This window comes from Pinus tabuliformis, chromosome 9, assembly GCF_031772625.1.
Source record: "Pinus tabuliformis cultivar Carrire ecotype Pingquan chromosome 9, CPIR1, whole genome shotgun sequence".
Lineage (NCBI taxonomy): Eukaryota > Viridiplantae > Streptophyta > Pinopsida > Pinales > Pinaceae > Pinus > Pinus tabuliformis.
Window position 1 is genome coordinate 671,096,852 of NC_142307.1, and position 7,610 is coordinate 671,104,461.

Here is a 7,610-nt window from a genome sequence, read left to right on the forward strand (position 1 = left end):
ACCTCAGATTGAGGGGCCAAGTACTCTCGTGAAGACGAGCACCCTCCCAAAAACTGAAGATAGAGTAGATCTGTCCGTGTTAGGTACCAAGACAGCCCATCCCAGTCACCTTATGTAAGTCCCTAAAAGTTTGGCCACTAAAGATACCTCAGCTCATAGACACCACCGGGGGGACATAGTCGTAGATAGCATGCTATGTGGGCAGGATACCTGAGTCCCTGACTTAGTTCTGAAATCCTCGAAGGGATCCCCAATACAAAAAATACCCGAAGGAGTTGTAACAGAAAGCAGGCTACCTTCACTTACAGTCTAATGTTGTCTCGTATTTTGCTCCGCTTTTACTTGGAGTGGTCCTAATAGTATGAGTGCAAAAGGAATTTTTCTCTCTTTTAATGACACTAGTTTGGTTTTCGACCTTGGGTAATTTTCTCACACTGCTTAGCCCAAGATCCTAGCTTGCACTAATGTTTGTTTGCTCAATAAAGAGTTACTGATTGATTTTAGGTAAATTTTATGTGTACTTGATTATTGTCTTCAGTAGGGGAGTTAACGTATGAAATTTGATGAGACTCTGACTCAATAAATCATGCACAAGACAATGCTTTGAAAAATTTTCAATTCGATGAAAACAAGTTGTATTCTACATATTCATATTCTTTCCATGTATCTTAGTCATTTAACACATGCATAACCAAAAGACTTCTTTCCAATGTTTCTTAACAACTACTTGAAACCAAAATAGAGTAGATTTTAACCAGCTAAACAAAAGGATGAATAAAAGTGTGGGTATTTCTTTCGTAAAAAATGCTTTTAAGAAAGAAAAAAAAATTATTTCCCAAAAAGAACCTTTTTAGGACACCAATTTTGCTAGCAAAATTCCGTAATAGATCTTATTTCAGTCCATGAGAAGGCTTCGTATCCCTTTTGGCTTACATACACAGTTGTAAATCAAGTTATTGGGAGACTAATGCTTTGTAACAGTGGCTACAAAGAGTTAATAGGTCCACTAACGCTTCCTGTAAGTAGACGCAATTCTTTATAAAGCTTTTTGTAGTCTGCGAACCTGCGTTAGTGTGGGAAATCAGTCAAAAATAGGGCTTTCTAGATTAGATTCAGAGATGAATACATGTAGGCAAGATGCAGCAAGATTTTAGGTGGGTAAGAAAGGGATTGCAGAAGTATAGGGAGCTATTAGAAGGAGGATAAAATTGAGAGCTGTCTGGGAAAACTGTGAACTAGATGTATAGTCCCCAGCGGAATTGCCAATTCTACTATAGGATAAAATGCATGGTGTATGGAGAATGAATATACCTTCAAAGGTCTTCCTAGGACTTTCAACAAACTGTAAGATTATCTGCAACCATCACAAAGTTACATGCATGTTCATAAACAATAACTAGCTATCAAAGTACGAGAAGGAGATTACCTCAAGCCTCTGTGTAGATTTGTTGGAGAGCACAATGCAGCTAGGTGGAAATCCCCTGAGCCAGCTCCAGATCAAGTCTTGCACAAATAAGAGACAAGCATAATCACAACATACAACTCTGATAACTAATACATGAATACATAAATAACATCTAATTACATATAATTAAGCTACTCATGCTAACAAGTATTGGACAAACAACTGAATGAATGATAGTACCAACACCACGGAGTAGACAGTACAACTGTAGTTCTATATTAATATTGGAAGAGTGATTACAACCATCTGTTGTATCAGCCTTCCTTTACCCCTCTAGCTTCTCTCTCTCTCTCCCTTCTTGCTCACTTCTTATGATTTGAGACAATGCTCAACAGTCAAGTATGCTATCTTTTCAAATGCTTTGACCTATTTCACAATAGCCCTAGCTTTGCTTATGTAGCAATTGAGTTAGGGTTTCCAAGTTCCTCCTTGAGTTAACTAGGGCAAAAGCAATGAACTTGCCATGCTTTTCAGCTATTTCCCATTTGCCTCCTTCCTTCGGATTAGAAATCCTCCAAATAGGTCGATTTTTCATGTTTCCTTACCTTTCTTGAGTAATTTTAGGAGCAAATATATAGATATTTATGAGTCAATTCCTTCCTTTGACCCTTGGAACTTCACCAAGTTTCACTAAAGTTGTCCCCTTTCTATCAACTTGAGTTAGTAGGGTCACTAACACACCCTTAGGCTTGGAAGCAAGCTTTATAAATCAGGTTAGTGTACAACCAGCATTAGTGTGGAATCAAGGCCTGTAATTGTGGTCTTTGCTTCAACTATCATGTCTTTCCCCTCTGAGTTGATGAGGAGGTCAATTTTTTGTATAACACACAAGGTGACGATGCTAAATTGCAACATGATGATTAGATCACTCCATCGCGTGATGACAGAGGCAATGGAACTACCAACACATGATGAAGTGACAGCGGTGGATGACTTCCTGGACACAATTGAAACTGTAGTACTGGAACGACAGTGGTATGCTGCACAGGAAGGGGCACTATGTGCAACACCCACACGAAGGTGGAGTACACATCAAGAGACCATTTTGAATTGGTGCAAATAGGTTGGAAGCCCCCAGCGTCGAACGAGAATTGGGTAGCCCAGACAGAGAAGCTTGCACGCTCACCTATGTCGATGGGTGCAGACTTGGTCGATGTAGTCAATGCTAGCACACCCAAGACTAAGGATTGACAATCAAAACCAGTCGCAGCAGCACGAAAAGCAACGCTCACCACAAATGTTCCACTTAGAAGTATTAAAGAAGGTATTTGGAATCCTAAACAAGACTCACCAGGCTAGACGACCTAATGGGGACTTGTGCGTACCAGTAGTTCGACGGGCTCCTAGCATCTTTTATAAGAATCTAAGCATGGAGATGATCCCAAAGAGGACTAACAACATCGAGACCATAGTTTTTGGAGGAAGGAATCCTCACATAGCTAGAACAATGTGTGGGGACTAGGAAGAAGGAGTTATGCAGCTACGTGGGGTCAAATACACGCAGATTCAAGAAGCCATTCAGCAAGGGCACTTGAAACTTCGTGAACTCGAAGAAGATTGAGTATGGTTGAGGAAGAAAAGTAGGATCTTGGATGAAGAAATCAACAAACTGGAAACTGAAATCACACAGGCAGGTTGCGTTGAGAAACTAAGCCCAACGGAACAAAAGGTAGGTAGCCATACCATTGCATTAGAAGAATATGTGGCTCTGCTACCATGGCTGTGGCCACTTCTCACTAGACAAAGGAATTGGGGGAGCGCACCATATAATGAAGAACGTGAAGTGCTGACTGATGTAAGGGTAATTGCAGGGTTCCCACGGACTAGGATGGAATGTGCAGGGAAGCCTCACATAGGTGGTGTGATCACTTGACTATCCATAGAAAGCACCGTCTCAACGCTCCAAGCATTTGGAAGAGAGGGCGGGACTATAAAAGAGTCTGTATGAAGCGGCGCGGTAGGGAGACTGCGTGTAGGGTCAGTAGGTCACAAGGTTTGTGCTCGCACATGGGAGGTTGCACTGCCACGTGGGTAGACAGGGAAGTGACCGTTGGGGTCACTGTTCATGACAAGATGTCCCATTTAAGCCAATGAGGAGCGGCTGATGGGCAATTAAGACATGGATTCAGAACCAAATTTAGAATGATCTGCTGCCAATCTCACATTAATGAGCCAAATGAGGGGGGAACAGTCGAATTTGAAGTCCGGTAGGCCTATAAATCGTAGATGATTATCCACCAAACAACCCTTGGCATCTTAAGAATTCAGTTATTGTGCTATCAATTGGGTATGGACCTTACGACTTTAGAGGCTTTGAAAGAAAGTTCAGTGTTTGAAACATTGCCAAAAGAGATGCAATACCTTCTGAACAGAGTGATGTTGACAGCCGAGGGAGCCGCGCCGAGCCCTATGTCACCAACGGGGGAGGCACCGGAAATTCAAAATCGCCCTGGATGCTGAGGCCCAAAAAGGACCCACAAGTAGCAGGACTGGTCAATATGTCTCTGTAGAACCCGCGGTTTGGTAAGTTGTCTATGGAAGATAAGGGCAAGATGGTTAATCTTGAGACAGATGATGAGGAGGAGGATCTCCAGGCCTTCGTAGAAGAAATTGAACCAGATGTAGAAATGGAGGAAGATGTTCAGCCAGTGCGCACTACAGCAAAGTTGCCCAAGTATGTCCCTCCACAGAAAGGGAGAGTAAAAGTACCTCAAGATTTGGATGCCGTTAAAAGCATACTCAAAACCCCATTCCTCCCTGAGGGAATTTTTTTCAAAGGTTCGGCTTCGGGCCACACACCCACGATGAAATTTGAAGATTGGGACCTTGTGGATAGTGAAAATTTCCCACATTTGGAAACTAGCCAACTAATGAAAAAAGGTAAGGAGGGGGCAGTTACAGCACTACAACCATGGAAATGGTTGTGTGGGGTGGAGGAGGCCGGGCTACTCCACCTATTATGGATTCCACGCTTTCATTGGGCACTAATCACGATATTTGTCATCAAGCAACTACTTTGCCTGGTGCGCGATGGGTACTTGTGGCTGGAGGAGCCCATTCCCATCACAGTGGAGTTTATTCATAGGATTTCTCGGCTTCCCTGTACGAGAAGGGACCCCACAGAAATAGCTGGCAAAGGTGGAAACTCGGTGCTCATAAAGACCATGAAAAAGAAATACAAGTTGGAGAAAAAGCAGAGGGGTTATGTTATTACTAGCATTCAAGACAATGGGGTGCGCATAGCCACCCAGTTGCTGGAAGGAAAAGTGATGAGAAAATGTCGTGGCAACCAAGTACCAGTGACAGTCATCACGCTATCCGAACAATGCGCAGAGGGGGTACGATTCAACTAGGCGCAGTTCCTCTACGAGGAGTTCCCGACGAACTGCAAGGAGACCCAGGAGCAGGGTAAGGCCTTCCACTACGCATGGTTGCTCTTATCCATCCTGTTGGTTGGAGGGGAATTGCCTGAGGATAGTCAGTTTCCTCCCCTTGACCACGAATTACCAGAGGCAGCAAAATATGCGTCGCTATGGGTGATGAAGGGCGCCACGTGAATCCGTGAGACCAAGATCTTCTAGATACTTGTGGAGGAGAGCGTATGCATGTGGATCAAAAAATGGCCACACCTATCCCCCACGGTATACGATAGTCTATGGAGCTTTGCAGAATTTAAGGTAGATATGCACATTGTATATATCTAGGCGTGGAAGGATCTAGAGCAGAGATGGACCACACTCCGCTTCATCGCGATTGATGACACTGTTTTCATGGTGCATGACTCATGGCCACCTGAATGGCGTGCACCAGATCTAACGATGCACAATGAGACTGTGATTCAAAGACAGAAGGATGCCGCCAAGCTCTTGGCATAGCAGAAGCAGAATGAGTAATACGCTGAGGAGGTAAGGGCTTCTCACGAGGCAATGAAGCCTACCACGAAGCTGACCAAGGCCGCAGAACAAGCAGCAACACCACCAACATCTGGGGCAACCACGACACAGGAGGAAAGAGGCTCGGACTTGACCACAGGATAGGAGATAGATGACACGGTGGAAGGCATGGACCCAAACACATCATTGACAACACTAAAATGGCCGCACAGCATGGAACGGACAGGGCCCCGGAAGAAGACCAAGGCTTCCAAGGGTGACGTATACGACATCGGCGAAACAGTTTGTGAGGTCACTCGGGAAGTTCTCTAGGAAGCAATGGCAGAGTAGTAGAATGTGTTGGGGGCACTCAGGACGCAACTACAGGTACTTCAGATATGGCTCACATAAGAGGGAACGGTAGCTGTCTATGGAGCTACGGGTACATTAGCAACCAAGCAGTTGGTGCGGGCCAAAATGGATAATACCATCACGCTGCTGGAAGGAGCACTGATAGTGGATAAGATGGAAGAGAGAGTCACGGTAGGCCAGATCAAGGGACTTGGCCTAAACTTGGCTACCCTTCCGTGAGACGTATTATATCAACTGCAAGACAGTGCGACAACAGAACTCCACGTTAGGGAAGGATGCAAAGTTCAAATTCTAAGTGAACAACGAATCAACATCGAGTAGCTTAGCCTCCAACACGATAAAGTGGTGGTGCAGAACCAATAGTTGGAGTAGATCATAGGCGAAGCATGTTGCCGCACCCCAAACTGGAAATTGTGACAAACCTACCAATAGGTGTGCGGATCCACAAGTTGGCCAGTGGATTCCTCGAGGCAAAGGAGGAATCTACGAGGATCTGGCTGGGCCTCAACCTACAGATTGCTGAACTGTGGCTAAAGACGTAGGCATCCATGCCCTCGAAAGTTTGAGAATAGTGCGCTGGTGATGTCCAGAAAGGGTTGGAAGAAACTGAACAGGCAGTGCAAAGTTGTACCACCTTGTTGGAAGAATCCTTTGGGGTCCTCACAGCCTTACAGGCGGACCCCACCATACAGCGGTTGGAAATAGAGGCCTAGGAGCTCCAAATGCAATATGATAGTGTGCGCGGGATGGCACAGACCGTAGTCCTGACTCAACAGCTCACGAGGTTACAACAGGCGAAGGCATTGAAATAGTAAGTGGATGCAACACGCCAAAAAGAGGCAGTACTTAAAGCAAGCATCCAGCCTTGGATTGATGAGGCCTTCCTCATCACTGCCGCCATCGAAGGAAAGCTCGCACAGATGAAAGTCTTGCATGCTCTCCGACGGGATTTTCCTAGGACAATGAGTATTCAGCCGAGCGAGTAGAGCAAATCCACTAGACGACAGAACAATGCGCTACAGACCTTCGTGCAACTTAGGAACAGTTGTAAGGGTTTTTGCCAAGATCACCACACAGTAACTCAGGATGAGTAATGATGATTGTGTTGGGGGCTTGTTGGGCAACAGATCCCACCATAGCAAGTTTTTGGGGCTTAAAGCCTGAGTTTTGGTCAATATAATGTAAATACCCCATGAAATGCGGGGCCAAAGTGCAAGAGTCTAGGGTTGTCCGCCCTAAAATAATGTAATTTGATGTAAAGGGTGTTAGCCTACCCATGGTCTGTAGACCTTGGGATTGTATAAATAGAGCAAGGCTCTAATTGTAAAGACAGTTCTGAGTTTTGGTTAAAAATTAATAGATAGGAATGGTTAGAAGAGAGAGGTGAATCTGAAGTGTATTGGGTCGTAGTAGTAGGTAGAGGCTCTGCAACTGAGTGCACAGATGCCTAGTATAGTCCGCAGCTGAGTGCGTGGACCCTTGCAGCTAAGTGTGTAGGGTAGAGTTGAGTCTGTACTGAATCAAACTTTGAAGGCATCATTAATAAAGATTAGTTGGTTTGACATATTGTGCATCTGGTTCATAGATCAGTATTTGAATGTTATGTGTTGATGATATATGTTTATGTGCACGCACTTATATGTATTCTTATGAATTGGAATCTTCCAAGTAATTAACAAACCCTAATTAAGGATGACTCAGGTAATTAACATTAGTCACACTGCGGTGAAAGCTACGCAAAGGCGATCCCACAGAATGCCAGAAGCTTGATGGTACACATAATCTAGTAAGCGCAAAGGTTGAATCAGGTACCAATCTCCCACATCAAGACATCCTAGGGTGTGAAAACCTGGTTCCAGCACCCTCTCATACTACCTCGGGTGAGACCTCAGTCCACGCTC